This window comes from Delphinapterus leucas, chromosome 16 (assembly GCF_059928025.1).
Source record: "Delphinapterus leucas isolate spDelLeu-1000000601 "Yukka" chromosome 16, BTC_Dleu_Yukka2, whole genome shotgun sequence".
NCBI classification, from domain to species: domain Eukaryota; kingdom Metazoa; phylum Chordata; class Mammalia; order Artiodactyla; family Monodontidae; genus Delphinapterus; species Delphinapterus leucas.
The window spans coordinates 71,661,924-71,676,243 of NC_143144.1; positions in this window are offsets into that span (position 1 = coordinate 71,661,924).

Here is a 14,320-nt window from a genome sequence, read left to right on the forward strand (position 1 = left end):
ATGGCATATCTGCTATGAATCACCACAAAAGTGGCCATTATTCCCAAACAACTGAGTGTATGATACCAGCAGCACTTACTTCCAGAGCAAATTTTACCACATTTTTTCCTTGCCACGAATGTAAAAGCATGTCCTTTCTCCATTACATTATTTTCTTTATACCTACATTATATAATCCTTTATCTCTAATCACGAGGATACTATTATGAATTCTACTCTGTATGTTTCCCCTTAATTTTTTGTTTCTTTTATACAATTTTTACCTACAGTGAAAAGCATAGATCTTAGGCGTACACTTCAATGAGTTTAGACAAATTCATTCGCCCACGTAACCCACACCTCTCTCAAGGTATAGAACACATCCGTCACCTCAGAAAGTTCCCTTGTGATCCTTCCCAGTCGCTCTCCACCTCCACATCAGAGGCAACCACTATTCTGATTTCTCCCACCATTTTTCTCATTCTAGAACTTCATATAAATAGAACTATCTAGTATGTACCCTTTTGCCCCCAGCTTCTTTTGTTCAGCATGTTTTCGAGATTCATCCATGTTTCTCCATTAAGTTTTGCCTCTCACGTTTCCCCCAATGCAAAAATCATAGCTTCTCTCCAATATGCTATAAATCATAAACTGTATGTTATTATCCCATGGTAAACACCATATCATGAACTTTGGAAATGGGAACAAACGCAAAACCTACTTTTGGAGTCTCAAAGCATACCACTTTTGACACCATGTCATTGGTTGGGGCAGGCCACGATTTGGGAGCTGCCTAGGCAGGCAGTATTGGGGGTTGGGAGAACTTCAGGCTGTGTCAAATTGGAAGGCACAAGTGCTTGAGGGAGATAATCCAATGGAAGAGCTGCCTGTCTGCAAATACTGAGTCAGAAAGAGAAGTGGAAATGGGGAAGCAACCAATTATGCATGATCATTTAGGAGGAATAAGGGAAGGGAAAGCACCCAGCCTAGGTTGAGATGGGAAGAGAGGTGGGTAAGTTTGACAACCAAGGGGCAAGTGGAGTGAGACAGGGTTATTAGTAGATAAGGAACACAAGATCGTTCTAAGATCTTCCCACAAATATAGGGTATCCTGCTGAGCCACCGCTTTCTTGCATGGATTCATACACCCAGCCGCTCTGAGGATGGGCAGTGTTTATAGGAGGTGACTCCACTGGACAAGTGGCCAGAATAAAAGGAGGTGGATGCTTAGCAAGGGGGAAATAAATTTGCAATGTAAGGGGTTTTGTTAGAACTCCCAAAGGTTAGAGCTTGAGTGACTGGAAAAAAGTAGAGCCACTGAGAAAAGAGACGTAGGAAAGAGAATGAGTTAGGGTGGAGAAGGTGATAATTTCAGATGTAATATGAGTTTAAGATGTCATCAGAACATCCATGGCATGGTAACCAGCAGGAAATGGGGCATGCTGCTCTAGCTCCCAGGGGAGAAGTCAAAGCTGGAGGTGTAACTTTGGCAGCATCCACCAAAGTGAGGGTTGGGGCCGTGGGAATGGATGAAGGAGAAAAGAACTCACTGGACCAGGAACTCCTTGAAAGCAAAAGTGGTCTCTCTCATTTCTGTGTCTGTTTCTGGGGAGATGCTTCACAAATATTTATGAACATTGGACCTTAAAACGAATACTAGATGTAAGTTATCTGGGAAAAAATATTAAAATTGCCCATATATACTCCATTTACTGAAATTGACCCTCTGCACACAAATGCTCAAACCTCTCAGCTCATTGCACTAACTAAATGATCCAACTCAGCAGTACTTCCTAGCATTCTAATTAAAGAAGCATACATCTTATTGACTAAAATTTCCAGTAACAGCATAACGCTATTGCTTATCCTGCCAAAAAAAGAAGAGAAGCAGTTAAAAAAAAAAACACTTTCAAAAGACTTCAATTCATCCTTCAATTCAATTCATCCTTTAAATGTAGTAATTAAACTTACCTAAGAGGATACAGGTTTGCAGAGAACAGATTCAGAAAAATACTGGATTCTAAAGAATATGACCCCTTCCACAATCTGCTTCATAATTATAAATGTGCACTCACCAGTAAAAATGTGCACGGAAAAATCTGAATGTGGCATAGACCGCGATCTGTAGAAGGGAAATTCAATCAGCATTTATTGAGCATTTCTTTGTGCACAGTTCTGCAATAGGTATAAAATGGAAAAACAAAGTGATTTGCTTTTCATTTTCTGATGAAAACCTAAGTACTCTTTAAAGGCTTTCAATATAGGAGCTCTCAAGACAAAGCAAACAAAAATAGCCTGAACCAGGATGAAGTGGATGGTGGATGTCTTCAACAGATGGATCATTTGGAGCTCTGTGTGTGTGTGTGTTTCTGGTATTGTTTTATTTATTTATTTCTCAGGAGGAGAGAATGCCTTGGGACTATTAATTTTTAAACTCACATTGGCATATGGAGAAGCAGGCTGGTAGGGGAAGGATGCCGCAAAATAGAGAACAGAGCAAACGGTAATGCCTGAAGATGTAAAAGGATAGGAAAAGAGTTTTTTAGGAATAAGAATTACAAATGGCTTAAAAGATCAACATGTTAAGTGAAAAAGCAGTTATACATTTGAAGGACCACAGAATCCATGAAAGTGGATAGAAACACAGTCAACGAACATAGACTGAGGATCACAGGTCAAAGACAACATCACACAAGGTTAGCTGTCCAGACCCGCTCCTGCTTCTAACCACATCTTCCCCACATGCTGTCTCAGTTCCCCTGAGGTTTTCCCCATGAAGCTTTCGCTAACCCTACAGCTCTATGAATTTGCCTGTCCTAAATTGCTACTTCCCACCCCCAAAATATCAACATGGATTTACTATTGAGCATCAAGTTACGTCAAATACCTTCTTAGTTACAGTTGTTCCCATTTCAGCTTTTCTGTTATAGAAGTAATATACTTCATTAGAGAAAAGTTAGGAGATGCTGAAAACTATTAACAAATGGAAATAACACAGTCCTACCATCCAGAAATCACTGTTAATTCTTCAGTATATTTTCTTTCAGTGATTTTCTATGAAAATCTTTATTTCACATCACATTACATATGCAATTTATAACTTTGGCTCACCGAAACTTTTCCCCATGTCATTCGAATCTATCGTTATGACTTTAATGTTAAAATTTTAATGGAACTATATCTTACAAGCAGTAGTTCACAAATCTCAAGTACACAGCTCAGTGAGTTTTTTCATGTGTACAACATGTAACCACCTCTCAGATCAAGATCTAAAATGTTCCTGACATCCCAGAAGGTTTCTTAATACCCGGTCAATGCTACATCTCCTCTCCCTCTAGGAAACCACTATTCTGACTTATAATAGATGAGCTTTGCTTGAATTTGAACTTCAAGATGTACGTATAGCATGTACTTATCCATGTTTGGCTCCTTTTACTCAGCATAATGCTTGTTCAATTCATCCATGATGTTGTGTGTATCAGTCGTTTTGTTTTATTGTTGGGTAATATTCCGTTGGAAAAATACACCTCAACTACACAACTAATTTATCCATTCTCCTGTTTTGGGACATTTGGCTTTTTGGTGGGGGGCTATTATAAATAAAACTGCTATGAACATTATTATAGATGTCCATTAGTGGACATACATGCTGATTTCTCTTGATTATATACCTAGGATAGAGTGGATGTATGTTAACTTTTGAAGGTACTCTCAAACACTTTTCCAAAATGACTGGTTCAGTTTATATTCCCACCAGCAATGCAGGATAATTTTAGTTGTTCCACATTCTTGCTAACATTTAGTATTATCAGCCCTTTTAATTTTAGCCATTCTGCCAGATGAATAATGGTGTCTCACTGGGGTGATGACTAATGATGGTGAGACTTTTTTCATATGTTTATCGGCCATTTTGGGTATCCTCTTTTGTGAAGTAGATGTTTTTGTGAAATATGGATTATCTGCCTTTTCCTTATTGATTTGTAGGAGTTCTTTATATACCTTGGATATGAGTACTTTTCCAAACACAGTGCAACTACCTTCTCCTAGATGGTAGCTTGCCCATTCATTTTCTTAATGATATCCTTTGATGAACCATTCCTAATTTTAATAAAATTTTAATTTAGCGACTTTTTTCTTTTTTGGCTAGTGCTTGCTTTTGGCGTTTTTTTTTAAAGAAATCTTTGTTTAATGTGTGTTTATGATCATTTTCTCGTTTGTTTTATCCCAGAAATTGGTTTTAGCTTTTATGTTCCATCTCAAATTAATTTGTTAACATCTTTATTGGAGTATAATTGCTTTACAATGGTGTGTTAGTTTCTGTTTTATAACAAAGTGAATCAGCTATACATATACATATATCCCCATATATGTATGAAATATATATGAAAACTAACACACCATTGTAAAGCAATTATACTCCAATAAAGATGTTAAAAAAAGAAGACAATAGTTTAGAAGCTGTAGAAGATGAAAATGGAGAAAGTTATTAAAGTTATTATTTTAATGTATTTATTAAAATAAAACTGCACCGTGAAAGAACTTAGAATTTGCCATTCCTAGTCATCATACCTGAGGTTAGCAATAAAATTAAAAGAAATTCCTGGTAGGTTCTAAGAACATCATTTGAAATCCCCTGAGTTTCTTGGAAAAATACCATTTTTCCCAGGTAAAATAATCGTATAAATCCACTCTCACTGTTACTGATTATTACCTTACATTTTCTTTTAATTTGTTATACACATTATGTTTTCTTGAGACATTCTCTTTTCTCTCATTAATTTCCTTTCTTACTGTTGTGTTCACAGAGAGAGAGAGCCACAGACAGGCTATGAGAAAAAGGATTAGGTAAAGGATCTGCTGGGAAACTTCCTAAGATCCAGCCTTCCAATAAACTTACAGATATTCTATCTAGTTATGAAGAAGAAAATTTATTTTTAGTCTCTTTGTGACTCTCAGAACGTTCATATAAATGTCTGATTTTGAAGATTTTAACAGTGTGTTGCCTCCACAGTAACATTAAGAATAACAATAATTAAGATGGCTAAAAAAATTTTTAGTGCTTGTCATGTGACACACACTGTACTTTAGCAGTTTTATTTTAATCATATGTATGTAAAATCAGGAGGGAGTTTATTTACCTTGGGAAAAATCCTCCTTACTTTTGAGACTGGTTCCCTCCCTCTGGGACCCCCCGATACATTGATGCACTGTGGTCACCCGTCCATGGCCATTGCTGGCCCCTGAGCACCCCAACGGGAAGAATCAGAGCTGATCTTCCTCATTGTTGCATCCCCAGGTCCTAAGGCAGCGATTGGCACAAAGCAGGAGCTCAATAAATAATAAATTAAATGAGTGAAATAAAATAATACCTTTCAGACCCCTTCCTCTGTATATATTTTGACATTTCCACCAGGAGGGAAAAACTAAGAGATATCTGAGAAAAACACGAAGCTTTAGAAAACTTTTTTTTTTTTAGATCAACTATTTTACTACACGGATATGAAGTAGTAATAAATAAAAATGACAAAGTGAACAGTGTGATAATTATAAGAATATTAGAATGGGTTTGCTGTTTTAAAATATGAGGATTTTCAATACTAAATTAAAACACACTGACCTAAACTTTCTCCATTTTCATCTTCTACAGCCTCTAAACTATTGTCTTCTTTTTTTTTAACAACTTTATTGGAGTATAATTGCTTTACAATGGTGTGTTAGTTTTGCTGTATAACAAAGTGAATCATCTATACATATACATATATCCCCATATCTCCTCCCTCTCGTGTCTCCCTCCTACCCTCCCTATCCTACCCCTCTAGGTGGTCACGAAGAACCAAGCTGATCTCCCTGTGCTATGCGGCTGCTTCCCACTAGCTATCTAGTTTACATTTGGTAGTGTATATAAAATTAAGAATCTTATCCAAGGGGGCATCCCTCCTTCCCGCCTTTCCTAAAGCTACGGTCCAAACTCTTCTTTATCTGGATTTAATCAGCAGAAATCTGTCAAGATACAGGCTATTGACGACAAGCTGACTACAAATGAGTAAAGAGGTATTAAAGATTTTGAGCCAAAAACTTTACTTTCTAACAGTATTCTGGGCTTTTTTTTCTTCAAATATAGGGGGAGCATGAAGATTACTAAGGAAAATCTAAGTGAAATACAATTTAGGTGGAAAAATACCCACTTAAATTCTGCATATTGTTTCTTAATAGTTAAAAATAAATCATTCCTATTAATCCCTCTGGTTCCTTTATACAAATCTAGGTCACGTCAGTCAAACACAAATTTTAAAGTGGCATAAAATCAAATCTCTTTAATTAGGTATTTCTTTTCTTTTCTTTTCAAATCTTTCTTTCCTCATCCTCCAACTAAGCAAAAATATTAATATTCTTAAACACGTTTTCAAACAGGCAATCAGGAGCAGAAATCATTTGCAGCAAGTAATACTTCTGAAGAGAAATGAGTTTTCATTCTGACTGAACCACATTAACCTGTTGGAAAATTTACCTATTGAATGACCATAAGTTTTTTCTGACTTCACACCTAAAACATATCTTGTTGAGCTAAATTAATCTTTATTGCCTTGGAAACCATTGCTCCTTTTTCAGCAAGTCTTCCATAACTGACCCTGTCTTATTTCTTTCAATATTCTAGGCCAGTGGTCTATAAACTAACGCTTGCTGTCCTGTTTTACAAATAAAGATTTATCAGAACACAGTCATGGCCATCCATTTGTGTATCATCTATGGCTACTTCTGTGCTGAAACCGCAGCTGAATAATTGCAACAGAGACCACTCAGCTCACAAAGGTTAAAATATTTACTATTTTGTCCTTTACAGCAAAAGTTTGCTTTAGGCTAGTCACATACAAAGTGTTCAAATCTTCTATTTCTTAGCTTTTTGCTCTATAATCATCTTATTCACTAGTTTCATCTGTACATCATTTCCTCAAGTATGATTAGTAAAGTCCGTGAGGGTTAGAATTGTCTCTCTATTTTATTTTATTTTTTTAAATTTATTTCATTTTATTTATTTATTTTTGGTTGCACTGGGTCTTCGTTGCTGCACGCAGGCTTTCTCTACTTGCGGCAAGTGGGGTCTTCTCTTTGTTGTGGTATGTGGGTTTTCTCATTGCGGTTGCTTCTCTTGTTGCAGAGCCCGGGATCTAGGCGTGCGGGCTTCAGTAGTTGTGGCACGTGGGCTCAGTAGTTGTGGCGCACAGGCTTAGTTGCTCCGCAGCATGTGGGATCTTCCTGGACCAGGGCTCAAACCCGTGTCCCCTGCATTGGCAGGCGGATTCTTAACCACTGCATCACCAGGGAAGTCCCCTTGTTTTCTAAATAAAAAATGAAAGTCTGGCAAGGTTAGCTGGACATAAGACTTTTACTTAAGTGAGTCTCAATAAGTGTCCATTCATGCCAGGGCTCCTGTTACTGCACAGAAGGCAAGTTAGGTTGCCTTCGTGGCCCTACTTCATCTTCCCTCCTTGTACCCAAGCCCTTTGCCATGTAACTTTACAATGCCCACCACTTTGACCATGTAACTTGCTCTGGCCTGTAGAATAAGGAGGAAGAAAGTAACTGTGCGGCTCTGAGCTAGGCCTCAAAGAGGTCATGCATATCTCTGTTTGCTCTTTGCCCTTCTGCTTCACTTGATGGGGACATGGCTGGGATAACCTGCTGGTCCCAAGAGGAGGATGAGAGATGTGTGGAGCAGAGTTACCTCCAAACATGTGGTGAGCCTGCCAAACTGCCCACTGATTCAGCAGAAAGCAGCTGACCCCCGGCCAACCCTGCAGACTCATGAAAAATGGTAGATGATTGTTGCTTTAAGCTTCCAAATTTTGGAATGGCTTATGAAGCAGGAATAACTAATTGATATAAGAGTACCTTGTCTGATAATACTTACTGCTAATACTTATATTCCTTTGGAATCTTAAAGGCAAAAATGAAAAAGGTGCAATTTTTTTTTTTTTGGCCACACCACATGGCTTGTGGGATCTTAGTTCCCCGACCAGGGATAGAACCCATGCCCCTGCGGTGGAAGCGCGGAGTCTTAAACAATGGACCGCCAGGGAAGTCCTGGTGTAATATTTTTTAGTGACATGGTTTTTATGGGACCAAACTCTTAAAGGTAATATATATGATGTCCCTTTTCACCCAAATATGAAAAGCAATCAACTAATCAATAAGAATTTAGTGACTAAAGAACTCAAGAACTCAACAACAACAAAAAACAAACAACCCGATTAAAAAATAAACAGAGGATCTGGGGCTTCCCTGGTGGCGCAGTGGTTGAGAGTCCGCCTGCCGATGCAGGGGACACGGGTTCGTGCCCCGGTCCGGGAAGATCCCACATGCCGCGAAGCGGCTGGGCCCGTGAGCCATGGCCGCTGAGCCTGCGCGTCCGGAGCCTGTGCTCCGCAACAGGAGAGGCCACAACAGTGAGAGGTCCGTGTACCGCAAAAAAAAAAAACCAAAAACCAGAGGATCTGAAAGGCATTTTTCCAAAGAAGACATACAAATGGCCAACAGGCAAATGAAAAGATGTTCAACATTGCTAATCATCAGAGAAATCAAATACAAATATCAACTCACATTCATTAGAATGGCTATTATCAAAAGACAAAAAATAACAAGTGCTGGAGAGGGTGTGGAGAAAAGGGAACCCTCCTGCACTGTTGGTGGGACTGTAAATTAGTGTAGCCACTATGGAGAACAGTATGGAGATCCCTCAAAAAAATTTAAAATAGAACTATCATAGGACCCAACTATTCCACTTCTGGGTGTTTGTCCAAAAAATATGAAAACACTAATTCAAAACGCTATAGGCACCCCTATTTTTAATAGCCAAGATAAGGAAACAACTTAAGTGCCCGTCAGTAGATGAATGGATAAAGAAGATGTGGTATATATACCATGCTGTAGTGTATTTGAAAGTCGAATTATAATAGTGTATATGTGAAACTTATACAATGTTATAAATCAATGTTAGCTCAATTTTAAAAAAGAATTTAGTGCACATCCACCATGTGCTCATTACTGAAAGATATGAGATTTCTGAAAGATATAAAAATCACAGTTTTAATATTAATGAACTTATAATTCTGTTGGAGGAGATTAAATAAAATGTGAGTATAAGACTGTAATTAAGTGGGAAAATCTACAGAAACTTTGAGCTTCTGGTTAAACATGGTGCTGTGAACATTGTTTATCTCTGTGTCTTCACAAAACCCCCAAAAGATCATGAAAGGAACAACAGCGGTAGACAGATGTTGACACGATTTTGGAAGCTGGAAAGTGAATGGATGACATAAGCAGAAAGGGAGAAGCTGAAACTTAACCTGGAGGGGAAACAACCGCGGGGGCAAGCCGGGAAAGGCCCGTTATTGGAGGCACAAAGTACCACTGAAGGCAGGGATGAAGGATGAACAGGAGGATGGGATGACGTCTTTACGGGAAAGCATCAAACCTCCATTTCCCCTCCCTTTCTTCTCTCTGCCAGGAGACTGACCCTCACTGATACCAGCCAAAGATGAAAAATAAAAAAGTAAAAAGTCCCACCTAGAAAGGCCACATTGTGTAACAGAAATGCCATAGTTTTGATGATCTTAGGAAGTCAGGCCAGAAAAACTCCAGAATCCTTGGGTCTTACTCCCTTGTCTCCTGTTCATGGAAGAAGACACTATTTGGCTTCTAAAACTAGGAACATGCATTACTTTGATGAAAATAAAATGAATAAATAACACTGATAATAGTAGTTACCACCTAGGTTTGGATGGTGGTCAAGAGAAGCTTTTGCCTTTCATATAGTATTTGAAAGTTTTACAGTGACAGCTTACTCTTGTATGATTTGTATAATTTGAAATAAATAAACACACACATAAAAATAAAATAACCAAACTAGAATCAAAGCCTATGGATTCCAAGTCACTATTTAACAATATAAATAATTTGGAAGCAGCTGAATTTCTCAGGTGCAACTATAATTGCTAATGCTAGAACCCATTCATTATTACACGTGAGGCACCATGCCATGGGTTTTATAGACATCCTCATTTAATCCTCACAGTCTTATAAAGCAGGTAGCCCTACTATTAGCTCCATTTTATAGAAGCAGAAACTGAGGCTTAGAGAAATTCAGACACTTGCCCAAGGTTACCTGGCTAGTAGGTATCAAAGCCATGATGTGAACCAAATCTCTTGTCTCTAGAGCTCAAGAAGTTAACATTGTGTCCAGAGGAACATACTTTTCCTTCTACAAGTCCAAAATCATATACTTCCATTAGAAAAAAATAACTCTGAAATTCACCAAAGAATAGGCATTTTAGCAAGAGGAAAATAAATCCCCAATCCTTGTGGTCCTGGCAATAAGCAGTGGAAGAAATGGTTCCTGAGGACCAGAGGCACCCTGATCCCATGCTGCAGCCATGGTGAGAAGTGACCTGTGGTCAGATTGTGCCCCACTGAAATCAGTGGGGTCATTTATATCCCAAGGAGCCCTCAGGGCTTCCCTAGCTAGCATCCTAACCTCTTCAGGTGACCACATCTTTTTTAAAATTGAAGTATAGTTGATTTATAATGATGTGTTCGTTTCAGGTGTACAGCAAAGTGATTCAGTTATAAATATATATTTTTTCAGATTCTTTTCTATTATAGGTTAAGATATTGAATATAGTTCCCTGTGCTATACAGTAAATCCTTGTCATTTATCTATTTTATATATAGTACTGTGTATCTGTTAATCCCATACTCCTAATTTATCCCTCCCTACCCTTTCTCCTTTGGTAACCATAAGTTTGTTTTCAATGTCTGTGAGTCTGTTTCTGTTTTGTATACAAATTCGTCTGTATTAGACTTTAGATTCCACATATAACTGATATCATATGGTATTTGTCTTCCTCTTTCTGACTTCACTTAGTATGATCTTTAGGGCAATCCATGTTGCCGCAAATGGCAAAATTTCATTCTTTTTTATGGCTGAGTAATATTCCATTGTGTATATATACCACATCTTCTTTATCCATCCATCTGTGGGACACTTAGGTTGCTTCCATGTCTTGGCTATTGTAAATAGTGGTGCTATGAACATAGGGGTGCATGTATCTTTTCAAATTAGAGTTTTCATCTTTTCCGGATATCCCAGGAATGGGATTGCTGGATCATATGGTAGCTGTATTTTTAGCTTTTAAGGAACCTCCATACTGTTTTTCATACTGGCTGCACCAATTTACATTCCTTAGGTGACTACATGTTCTTACATCTTATATTCCAATACTGGTATTCTTCACCCAGCTCAGGTCCTTACTAATTTCTCATGTTGGTTAGCTGCCCGGCACATCTTTGGCACACACATGCCAGCAGTCCTTCCAAGACTATAGACTCTAAGTGACAGAGATTTATTCTGAACAATACATAGCACAGTACCTGCCACCTGCTGAAAGATGCTTAGTAAATTAACGAGAACAAACAGAATGTTAATGAGCCGCTCTAATGCCAAGTCGGGGGAGGGCTCTATGACACATCCACAGATCCTCCCCGATGAAGCTACCAATTAGAGACAGACTATTACCGTGGGAGTGCCTCTAAAGTTAAAAAAGTAAGGAAAGACATGGCAGGAGCCTCAAAAGTGAAGTGGCTACTTAAATCCATGAATCTGCATGTGAATTTGAGTGTTCACATAGCCAGCAACACCCTGTATGTGAAAAATAAAAAGAACGGACCATTTAAATCATTTAAAAATAGACCATAGAGATGGACTTGCCATAAAATAATACCACTCCGCTAACACGCAGACCTTTCCCCAAGAGCACTGTGTACCCCACTTCACCTTCTAAGTCTCTACCACTTCATTCACGCGTCACATGACGTATGGTTTCCATGCAAAGCGTTATAAAGAAGAGTAATACCAGGCTCAGGGAGTTTCTATTGCACTAGGATCTTCGAGGCACGTGGTAGGTCACAAGCCCAGGGAGCCTGCGAACAGCGTCTGCGGGGGAGACAGGACTCAGACAGGAGCTCCCAAGGCCCCTTCGATGCTTGACTGCTTTGCACAAACCCGCTTCTGGGTGGGCTCCCACCGTTCACACATGTCTCTAGCAGGGTCATGCTCTAACTGACCCACTGGCCACCGGCCTTGACGGAGCGCATTTTCCATGGCAGCTGTGACTGCCTCTTAAAGCAGAAAAACCTGCCCAACACTCCATTCTCTCACGTGGAACCTAGACGGGGTGCCAATCAGCACACGGCATTTTTGCCCCTTTTTGGAAATGAATGGCGTTTAGAGATGTCTTGTTAAATCTCGATATTCTGAGTTAATATCCTGACTATGACCCCAACCTTTAAAGTATGTTAATGATGGAGAAGTACGTGTCAGCAGTCAGGTTTTAGTGTAAAATAGAAGGTTGGGTAGCTCATATGCCTAAATAACTAATGTTAATTGTATGCAAACACTAGCTCTAAGCAGATCCTTTAGAGAAGAAGATAATAAATTGCTGTATCAAAGTCTTATATCACCAGTCCTCTAAGTAGTTAATGCTTTCAAGTTGTGCCAGGAGAAAAAGACACGGTGATGCACTCATTAAAGACGGATGGGTGGGCAGGTGAAAATTTGGTTGTTTTAAAGTATCTGGGACCCAACTACCAGTTAAGACACCAAATTCAAGCATGGTCAAACATGTTTATTAGACATCCTTTCAAAACATCCTTCTATTTAAAAAAAAAAAAGGTCATTAAAAAATATGGTCAATATTCCCTATGGAGAGTACTTTTAAAACAATGCAGAGTGGTGAAACTCCTTATGTTACAGACATAAGGTGTGCCTCTTTTTAAGTCTCAGAATAATTTGCCAACTTCCAATTTAATTATGACTGAGATTCAAGTCAACTGTTTAGTGTTCTAGGGATACACTTTCTGTAGATTCCAGCTGGCAGCAAGTGGAAAGATTCCAAATACATTAAAAATACGCCATGGAGTGGAAAGGAGGGGAGTAGGAAAAAACGGAGAAAAGAGATGAAATTCTTTTGAAAGAATTTTTCTTTCCAGTGACCACTAAAAATATAATCAGATATGACTTACTCTGTTAATTTATAATCTCCCTTTCATGTAAGATTTTCCAAAACCTGCCCTATCTTTCCTGGAAATTGAAATTAAAACTTACTCTTTTTGGGACTTCCCTGGTGGCACAGTGGTTAAGAATCTGCCTGTCAATGCAGGGGACACAGGTTTGATCCCTGGTCCGGGAAGATCCCACATGCCACGGAGCAACTAAGCCCGTGCGCCACAACTACTGAGCCTGCGCTCTAGAGCCCGCGAGCCACAACTACTGAGCCCACGTGCCACAACTGCTGAAGCCCACACCTAGAGCCCGTGCTCCGCAACAAAAGAAGCCACCACAATGAGAAGCCTGTGCACCGCAACGAAGAGCAGCCCCCACTCGTCGCAGCTAGAGAAAGCCCACGCGCAGCAATGAAGATCCAATGCGGCCAAAAAAAAAAAAAATTTACTCTTTTTACAGTGCAAGGAATCAGAGGACTTCAAAGTTATTCAAATAGTGACACTTAGACATCTTGAGATATTCTAGTTTTATCTCTAAGACCCCTTTCAGTTAGGAAAAGCCATAGAATCATAGTTTCCAAATATAAATATCAGTAGTGTGTTGATACTAATTAACATGTACAGTGTTATCATTAACATTCAGATTCTATCTTCAAAGAAAGCCCAGAGGGTGTCAAAGAATCCAGAGGCCTTTTGTAAACATCAGGTGGTTACACTTTAGAAAGAACCTGGTAAGAAAAAGTTGCAGCTGAGGTTTTGGTTTACTGCCCACCTGGGGCTACTGTCAGCTTTCAATTTAATTATTCTGATGTTTGTCAACTTTTGCCTTCCCAGCAAATGTTGAAGGCAGATCAATAAAGAATATGACACCACATTTCCAGATTTTTCAATCAGCATTGTCTTTCAAAGTAATGTTCATTTATAGAAGAAAATTTTATGGCACAGAAAGCCTCCATGACTTGTTCATCAGTTACAGAGTATGCCGACATTCCGTTCCTTTGTGCCTCTCAACAGCGCGTACATGTGAAGTGCAGCACGCCAAGGCTCCCCAGTCCTACAGGAAGGCAAACCAGAGCTCACCGGAGGTTCTGGTAAACCGAGAAGAGCAGGGCGTTCAAAAGTGATGGTGGGAGGTACAAAGCGTATCTGCCTTACATGAGACTACCGGATAGTCTATTCTCCAGAAGCCAAAATGTTACAATCACTTACCCTAAGCGGTCTAGGATCAAAAGAATCAGCATGAATCGACAAGGTCTGCTGGTTTCAATGGAGCAGCCGGCAAAAT